The sequence below is a fragment of the Myotis daubentonii genome, chromosome 1, assembly GCF_963259705.1.
Source record: "Myotis daubentonii chromosome 1, mMyoDau2.1, whole genome shotgun sequence".
In the NCBI taxonomy this organism is placed as follows: domain Eukaryota; kingdom Metazoa; phylum Chordata; class Mammalia; order Chiroptera; family Vespertilionidae; genus Myotis; species Myotis daubentonii.
The window spans coordinates 185,907,020-185,916,712 of record NC_081840.1 but is presented as its reverse complement, the minus strand read 5'-3'; the positions used below and the strand labels follow the sequence as shown (position 1 = coordinate 185,916,712).

Sequence of the window (9,693 nt, the reverse complement as noted above, 5' to 3'; positions counted from 1 at the left end):
GTCCTATTCAATATGTATAAAAGGTAGTTAAGAAAACACAGTTATTTCCATCCTCTTCATTCATTCAATAACCATTTATTAATGCTTTACTATGTTCTAGAACTTGAATCACAATGATGAATAATATAATACTCATATGTCAAAACCTCATAGTTTGGGGGAAAAATAAATAGACCACATTAGCATGGTGTGGTGAGTTAGGTATAAAGATACATTTTGATGGGAGCATGCAAGAAGCCAGGGGCTTATTTGAAATAGTTGGTAATAAGAAAAAGAAACCCTCCTCTTTCTCTACCCCTCATGAGTGTGACCTTCCTCCTGAGGAATGTTTGTTTTGAAGACAACGCACATGAATGAAAGAGCACTTCAACCTCTCTCCTCACCCTTGCCAGGGCATTATTGCCCCCCCCTCCCCCCCCTCCGCCCCAAGGCTTTGTGGGCTGGGCTGCAGAAAAGCCAAAGACATGTGAGCAGCTGGGGAAATAGGTGGGGAGAAAGGCAGTGAAGCTGAGGTGCTGGTGAGGAAATGTAGGACAGCCAATGTATCTTATTCCTTTTCAACTGATGCTACACTGAGTTGCATACAATGCTAAACTCAGTCAATTCTTCCTTAAAACCAGGGGTTCTCCCTCAGAAATTTCTAGCTGAGCTTTAAGGGGATAGATGAACTCCCTGAACTAGTAGGAAAAACTATCTATTTTTCTGGAATGCATGCAGGGCATGCACAAAATTCTTAAATGGGTTTATTTTTTAAATGTAAGAACATTTCAGTGACAAATTTAGATTTTGTAGGGAGAGATGAAACATTGGGGGCTCTATTTAAGAAAAATATGTAATAAGAATTACAAATATAATATTATTTATGAAAGTGACTATCATTTAGAATGAGAACATAATATTCCTATTAATTTACTACAGGACCTAGCTCTATAATATTTTTTCAATGATTTTTGGCTCTGTTTTGTTGGTCATTTCTTCATGTGACAGCTGCAGTTTCATCGTCTCTAATATCATTGTGTGTAATTCTCCCAGTTGGTAGGAGTCTTTAATATGTAGAAGAGGTTATCATAGCATAAGACTCAAAGTGCTGCTTGTGACGAACTTTATTTACAGCCCTAAGTATGCCCTGAATTGTGTGGTAGTTCAGAGAAAACAACTCTTCTTTTAGTAACAGTAAAATTTATAGCACAAAATTTATAGTAACAGAAATTTATAGCACTATGGATTCACTCTATTTCTCAGGTACTGTTCCAAATGCTTTCCATGTGTAATTCACTTAAACTTCATTGTAACTCTAATGAGGTTGATGTGATTAGAATGGCTTATGATATGTAAACTAAGGTCCGGGAAGAGCAAATAGCTGTGCCCAAGGTCACACATCTGGTGAGTGGAGAGTCAGGCGAGTCAGATGTTAAACATAGTCAGATCAACTCCCAAGGCCTGCATATTCCATTTTTTACACAACTGAGTACAAGACAGGGATGAAGATGCTGGCCACTTCTCAGGGACCCAGCCCCACTCTGCCCAGACTTCACCCTGAGATGACAGTGAGTAGTGAGATGATAGAAACTTTATATACAGAAAGGGGTAGTATGACAAAAGCAGGGGTTTATGCCCCAGGTCACATTGGAACTACAAGGAGGGGCCACCTCAGAAGGTTTCCTGCTCCAACGTGGTTGGCAGCAGCAGAGAGAAAACCGCACAGTGGCATGTTCAGTTAGGAAGCCCCCCTTTCAATGGCAGAATGGTATGGTTTTATTAACACAAATACAATGTGCACACACAGGCTGTCTATTCGTTTTCTCCCTGTGTAGCTTGGCATTGGGATTGGTGACGCTGATGGCCAGCTCGGCTGCTCTTTCCACACTGGCTTTGCGGGTCTTCGAGGGGACGCTGTGCTTTGTTGCAGTGAGATTTGTTGCACATCAGCAGCACTTCAAGCTCCTTGACATTGTGGACCAGGAACTTCTGAAAGTGCTTGGTTCGCTTGTTGCTCCCATAACCAACGTTGGGCATCAACATCTGGCCCTTGAATCTCCTGTGCACATTATTGTCAATGCCTCTAGGTTTCCACCAGGTACGCTTAATTACGACATATTGGTCTAACTTCTGCTGCATGAACTCCTTGGTCCTTCTTTGGATGACCTTGGACTTCCCAAGGGGTCTGAGGGCAGCTAGGGTGATGAGTAGGAAATGGCAGCCACCTCTGTAGACAGCGCTGAGGCAGAGAGGGGAAGGTGGAGTGCAAGGGTTGATGGGACTTGACCTCTCAGAGAGCACCTTAGGTAGCACCTTCCTGGTCCCCAAAACCTATGTGTTGCCTCAACACCAGAAGCTAGCGCAGCACTCAGACACTGGCAGTGGATGCCTACACACTTCCAGAGGGCAGGAGGGATTAGGCTCATCAGAACCAAAGGCAGCAGGAACACAGGCCCAATCATAAAGATGACCCGTTGCAGGCCAGTAATGACCAGGACATTGATCCAGTTCTTAGAAGAGGAAGTAAAAGAATTAAAAAAAACACACAAATATTTCAGAAAATATGATAAGCCAACATGTCAGTCTACTATTACCACACATTTTCTCATGATGCTTGAGAAAAGCCGAATGTTTTCTGGCTTGGAAAATTTCAACTCTATAAATATTCTATTTTAGCACCAGCAGATCTAGAGTGTGTATAAATATAATCCTGAGATTAGTGGGAAGAGGCTGCTTTCTTATGACTGAGAGAGTAAGTATAGAATAAAGCATTCATTCAGACACCTAAGGATGCACTGTCTATCCATGAATGGTCATTCTCTTGTTAACAAGGTTTCATAAGGTGAGCACTTGAGATATTCCTTAAAAGAAAGTGGAAGAAGATATGGATATTAAACTTATGAACTCCAGAGGAGCTTTGGTCAGCATGAATCTCTGAAAGCAGGTAGGTTCCTTGTCTCTGTGTGAGAGAGGGAAATTCTTTCACTAATCCTTTGATCTCTTTATGGTTTCGCTGTTCATTCTACTGATTGTACCAGAAACAAGTTTCACTTCAGATATAATAGTTAATGATAGACAATAGAAAAGGAACTGGGTGTGGAGCCGTAGTTAACGATAATAGCGTGAGGGCTGCTTGCTATTTATAGCACTTGTTAAACTTTCATCTCTTTAAATTGCTATTTTCATACAGCAAACTCAAATCTCTCGGGCAACAGGGCAAGCACCATGAGATTAGAACTGGAAGTAGTTTCTGGCATTAGTCAAATATGTAATGACTAAGAAAAACATCTTCTTCAGCTTGAAGTGCCACCAGTTAGCAATGAGAATAGGAAAACAAACATTCACAAGGAAGCCTTGCAGTGATCATGTGAGAAAATGGTCACATGCAGGATTTATGCTGTAGCATATCATCTATGGGGCAAAGCCGATGAAATTTGAATTTTGAACAAATACTTTTTTTTAGTTGAAGCAATTTTATTAAAAAGAACTTGTCAGAGGACCATTTTCCCTTTTTTTAAAAAATGTATCTTTATTATAAAAGTATTCTAGATGTCCCTTTTTTGAAAAAATATAATTGGTGGGGAGACTGGAGAGTGGCTGAATCTGAGACCAGAAACTCCGAGCTGTGATTTGAAAGTTTCTGCTTTACTGTGTGACTGGGCAATTGTATTGCGTTTAACTACCCTGCATTCCTCTTTTTTAGATCCATTCAGTTTTGTGATGGACTCAGTCCACTTAGGGAGGAATAAAGAGTGTGGGGTAGGATATGATAGGATTGAGGGGTGACAGGGAGGGGCTGTGAAGAGGCTCAGTCTGCTGTCCTGTGACCCCCCCACCCCCCTACAACCCCCTTACTCCTCGCCACCTTGCCTACTCTCCTTTACAAAGACCATGTCTAGGTCTCCTTTTGTTAGGCCTTAATGCCTTTTTTTTTTTTTTTTTTTGTCAGAACCTTCATTTAAACTGTCTGGACTTCCTTCAGTCCTTATATATAGTAGGACTTACAGTTGTGTACGTCAGTGCTGTTGACAAATTTTGGATGATTTTATTTTAATACAGCTTGTCTACTTCTTTGAAAAAGTTTTACAAACTGTTGGCAGACAGATTACAGAATGAGGATAGTAAAATGCCCAGGGCTGACAAGGAAAAGAGACTGTAGTAATAAATGCTCAAGGGAGTAAGGCAACCAACCATCTTCTCTGTTGAAGCAAGGGTGTTAAAGTAGAAATGTTGTTTGATTTTAGTTAGAAATTAGAAATACTGTTAGAACTTAGTTAAAAAATCATTAGCTTAGGAATCGTGTGACTTAGGAATTGATTGACTGCAGGACTGCACTCCTGATAACCATATGTGTAGTGACATGTACTCCTCCCCCCCAGAGAATGAAATCAAGTATGTTTATGAGTTTATTTACTAATATGCCCATTGGAACTAATGTTAAACTTGAGATCTTGTTTTGCATTTTGTTTAGCAGATTTCCCCTGCTCCCCCTGGACTGCCGTGGGTACCACAGGCTATTTAAAGGGTCACCAAATACCATTCAGGTTGATCATTGCTTGATCGCTGGACACACTGCCATCGCTGATCGCTCTGATCCCAGCACTGCACTAGTGGCTGATCGCTGGGCTGCCTTTGGCATCGCTGATTGCTCCTGGCCTGGGTGCTGACCCCACTTCCGCTCCGCCAGACGCCAGAAGAATGGCCGAGCCTAAGATTGATCCGCACCACACCAGGGCGGGGTGCAAGAATCCCTGACAGAATCTCTGATGGTGATGCCACCCCCCAAACCGAAACCACTCTCTGACCAGACACTAGCCCGAGAGGACTGTAGCGCTGCACCAAACACTCATTGCCACTGGGATCCCATTAAGCCTGTACCCACGCACCAGGAATTGGTGTGGGTAATAAAGTGCTGTGTGATTTGCAACTGCATACATTTGTGTGGCATAATTCTCCGGCAGTCTTAATTATGTTAATATACGGTCAGATGATGATGCCTACCCTTGGTCCTGCTTGCTTAGAGTAGTCTCTTCTCTAGCAACTACTTCATGTTCAAACACCTGCACGGTTAAGTTTATCTCAAGGGACGCCTTGGATAACACCCCTCCTTTCCTGGACAAAGGGTGTATCTAAAGCTTGCTAACTTTGTTAAAATGGTCTTAAATGTGGTGACTCCTAAGAATTTAGATGTTTAAATACCTGAAATTTATTTTATTTATAGGTTTCAGTTTAACACCCAATTATATCTTACTAGTAGCCCATCTGGCGATATCGGGCACAGTAGACCGCCCGCTGCTTCGGCGGGAGCTGGCAGGAACCACAGTGTGCTGTCAGGAGCAGCGCGTGCGGCTTCTGCAGGAGGTGGAAGCAAGCCCCTAGTGCCCACGGGTTCCGGGAGGGACCCACGCCAATTCCGCGGGAGGCGGGAGGGAGCCAAGCTACTTCCGCAGGAGGCAAGCCCGCCGTCTTCTCTCTGGGCCTGTCTTGGCCGTGGAGGCTGCAGGCTGGCCCCCCTGTCCCTATCCATGTCTGCTCTGGCTCCCCGGCCAGCCTGAGCTGGGGCATGGCAGCTTGCCCGCCCCTTGTCTCTGTCTGTCTCCACTCGGGCCTTATCTGTGTGCAACCTCCTCCTGTCACGGCGTGACCCGTTATGGCATCTCAGCCTAATTTCCATATTTCATCTTTGTATATATATCCTATCTAATAAAAGAGAAACATGGTAATTGGCGTATGACCGATACCCTTTTCATTGGCTAATCAGCGAGATATGCAAATTAACTGTCAGCCAAGATGGCGGCCGGCAGCCAGGCAGCTTGAAACTAACATGAGGCTTGGTTGCCTCAGTGACAGAGGAAACCAACGTTCCCCGCCTGCGGCTGCAGGCCTCTGAGCGGGCAGTTTAAGAAACTCTGTAACAAATACGCCCAACTTCAGCCAGCAGATTCGCAACATTGTAAGCAAAGGCCAGAAACCTACTTTCAGCCGGAGGCCTAAGAGCTGGAGCCAAGCCTCAAGCTAAAGCTGGCCCAGAATTAAAAAAAAAAAAAAAAAAAAAAAAGGAAAAAAGGAGCGTTTGGGAGTTCAGTCACCCCCAGCCTGAAAACAGCCCTCAGCCCCTCACCCAGACTGGCCAGGCACCCCAGTGGGGACCCCCACCCTGAAGGGTGTGTGACCAGCTGCAAACAGCCATCATCCCCTCACCCAGGCTGGCCAGGCACCCCAGTGGGGACCCCCACCCTGATCCAGGACACCCTTCAGGGCAAACCAGCCAGCCCCCACCCGTGCACCAGGCCTCTACCCTATATAGTAAAAAGGTAATATGCCTCCCGGCACCGGGATCAGCGTGACAGGGGGCAGCACCCAAACCCCCTGATCGCCCTGCGGCTCTGTGTGTGACAGGGGGCGGGGCCACAACCTCCCTATCCACCCTGCTCTGTTCCTGATAGGGGGGAGCTCCCCCCCCCCCACGGGCCCTGCTCTGTGTGTGACGGGGTAGAGCCATAACCTCCCCATCAGCCCTGCCCTGAGTGTGAGAGTGGCGGCGCCCCAACCCCCTGATCCGCCCTGCTCTGTGGGTGATAGAGGGCAGCACCCCAACCCCCTGATGGGCCCTGCTCTGTGCGTGACAGGGTACAGAGCCCCAACCCCCCTGATGGGCCCTGCTCTGTGTGTGACAGGGGGTTGCTCCACAACCTCCCCATCGACCCTGCCTTGAGTGTGACAGGGGGTGGCGCCCCAACTCCCCAATCAGCCCTGCTCTGAGCCCGACCAGGGGCTGCACCTAGGGATTGGGCCTGCCCTCTGCCACCCGGGAGCAGGCCTAAGCCAGCAGGTCGTTATCTCCCGAGGGGTCCCAGACTGCTAGAGGGCACAGGCCAGGCTGAGGGACCCCCCCTCCCCCCCCGAGTGCACAAATTTTTGTGCACCGGGCCTCTAGTATATATATATATATATATGGATTGTTTGTGGCCAAGATCCTTATAATGTTGAGAATACTGTGAGTGAAACATAAACAGTGAAGGTACTGAGTCCCTTCTCTACCAGCAGTAAAAAATTTAACCATATGATTAATGCACGAGCTGAAATTCTGAGACCTTCCAATTGTTCTTCCCTGTATACCAAATAGCATCATCCTGATAGCTGTGATTCCTGGTAATTGTTTATCTTCCTTGTGATTTGTGCAATCATGTATTTCAAGTAAGATTTCACTCTGGACCAACAGGTGGATAAGAAATATACTTTTGTATCTCTTTTCATTACATCAATTAAAGGCACAGACATGTATTGCTCACCTACTATGCATAACCTCCTATGACATAGGCTGAGGGATATAGAACATTTAAGGACTGGCTTTAACTTTTAGGAAATAAAATTATCACCTGAAAAAAAAAACATGACTGGCACTACAAGTTCAACAATCCCTGGCAGACAAGGAATACAGACACTGAGTGTTGTAAGGGAGAGTGAGCTCATTAGCCTGGGATGTTCAAGGAAGATTTCCTGGAAGAGGTGGAGCTTGAGCAGGACGTTGAAAAATGAGCATATGTTTGGAAGTAGGCAAGAAGGTTTTCCAAGCAAAGGCAATAGAGTGTGTTTCAGTTGAGTTCTTTAGAGAAACTCATTTTAATCTGGATTTAGAAACAAACTTCTCCCTCTACAACTTTCCTCACCACTCCCCCAACCCCGCATAAAAAGAATTAGGTATTTATTGGCCCAGGTATCAAAGAGTCTAGGGATAGTTCCAGCGTCAGATATGGCTGAAGACAAATGCTCAAGCGCCACTGTGTTTCTCTGTGTTGATTTCATTTTCAGTAGGTTTTCCTTTACAGCAGGTCCTAGAAGCTCTACATTAGTATCCTGCTGAAACAGGAATTTTTTGGAGTAAAAAAAGACAGGTTTTAGGAAATTTGAGAAATTTTGGAAATTAAGGGGACCATGGAGGAAGCACAGAGCTGCAGAGCAACAGAAAGTATATTTCCATAGAATAGGGAAGCTGAAAAGGTGCAACAGGTACATTTCCATAGAATGAGGGAGCTGGGAACAGCAAAAGGTCTATATTTACAAAATAAAGGGAAGGAAGCCCTTCATCCAGAAGAAGAAGAAAGCCCAAAGGGAATAAGAAAACAGGAAGGAGGGTGTGGGGAGAGAACCTCACAGGTCCCATGTAAGTTTTGGCCTTTGAGCCCAGGAGTTACTATAGTAACTAGTCTAAGGGAATAGTGACCAATCAGAGGGGGTATCAAAGCACCACGATCTGCAGCCTTTATAAGCCATAGGGAAAAGGAACTCAGTGGGACCCTTTCCCTCTCCCCAAGTGGGGGTCCATTCTTTGGGGGTCCATTCTGTGGGGCTCTTTCCCTCTCCCCATATGGGAGTCTGTACTTGTTCTTCAATAAATCTCCATCTTTGCTATATCACCCTCTGTCCGTGGATTCATTCTTCGACTTCAGTGGACAAAGAATCTGGGTTCCAGTCCAAAAATCCCATAGAAACTAGAAAAATACTTTATGTCCTGAGGTTGAGTCCCATTGGCCTGACTTGGGACAAGTTTGTCTCTAAGCCCACCACTGAGGCCAAAATGACAGAAAACTCTTATTGGCTTATCTGGGTCATGAACCCTTGAAGTTGGACTAGGCTGGGGATGGGAATTTAGTGCCACCTTAACCTAATAGAGGAGGTGCTATATAAAAGTAATTAAAAAGAAAGAGGAAAAGAACTGAACACTAGGAGTCAGAAATCACAATGGTATAAATAAATATTCAGAAATGAGAGATAGGTTAAGGTTTATACAGACCTAGATGTCCTTAAATATGAGCACAAATGTTTAACATGAAAATAAATTATGTTTTGTTTTCAGATATTTGTTCTACTTTGCATCTGTTTTTCAAATATATTTTTATTGATTTCAGAGAGGAAGGGAGATGGAGAGAGAATCAGTGATCAGCTGCCTCCTGCACAACCCCCACTGGGATTGAGCCCACAACCCTGGCATATGCTCTGACCAGGAATTAAACTGTGTCCTCCTGGTTCAGAGGTCAACACTTAACCACTGAGTCGAGCTGGCTGGGTGCATCTGTTTTTTTAATGATCCACCAAGCCAGCCTTTTAAAATGCTTAACCTAAAAATCATGTGTAACGCCCATCTCCTCCCTGATCCTTGACTGTTATTTTATACTACTAATACTCCAGAAAAAAAAAAAAAAGCAGAGGATGTTCTTTATTGCTCAGGAAAGAGTATTAAGAAAACTTTTCCGGGGAATTCCCCATGTTTCAGATAGAAGAGAAGTTAAGTGGCTGATTCACTCATCATTAACGATAGGGAGAATTTACTGAGGTGCTAATTCATCCTGAGCCCAGAGGATCCTCCCTAATGCCTGTTGTTGGTACTTTATTTATGCTCTATAGATGTTGGCATACTTTCTTTCTAAGCACAATAAATAGCATTTAAGCAGCATCCAATACTCATTCAGATGACATATCATTTTTGGCTTTTCATTGTTAATTTCAAAGTCTACTTTTTTGAGAGTTTTGAAAACTGGAGATCAAGCTTACAACCCAGGCATGTGCCGTGACCAGGAATCAAACCACGATCTCCTGGTTCATAGGTCAACACTCAACCACTGAGCCACGCCAGCTGGGCTCAGGTAACTTATTAAAGAACTCCGTTATCCTTTCCTTTGGCTGACCTGGTCCCTATCACCTTTCAAGGAAATA

The 9,693-nt window shown here is 44.6% G+C and overlaps 1 pseudogene; it reads right to left on the bottom strand.

Annotated features, from left to right (window-relative positions):
• Positions 1 to 1,733: 1,733 nt before the first annotated feature.
• Positions 1,734 to 3,872, bottom strand: LOC132239381 (large ribosomal subunit protein eL32-like; annotated as a pseudogene).
• Between the last annotated feature and the right edge of the window lie 5,821 nt (positions 3,873 to 9,693).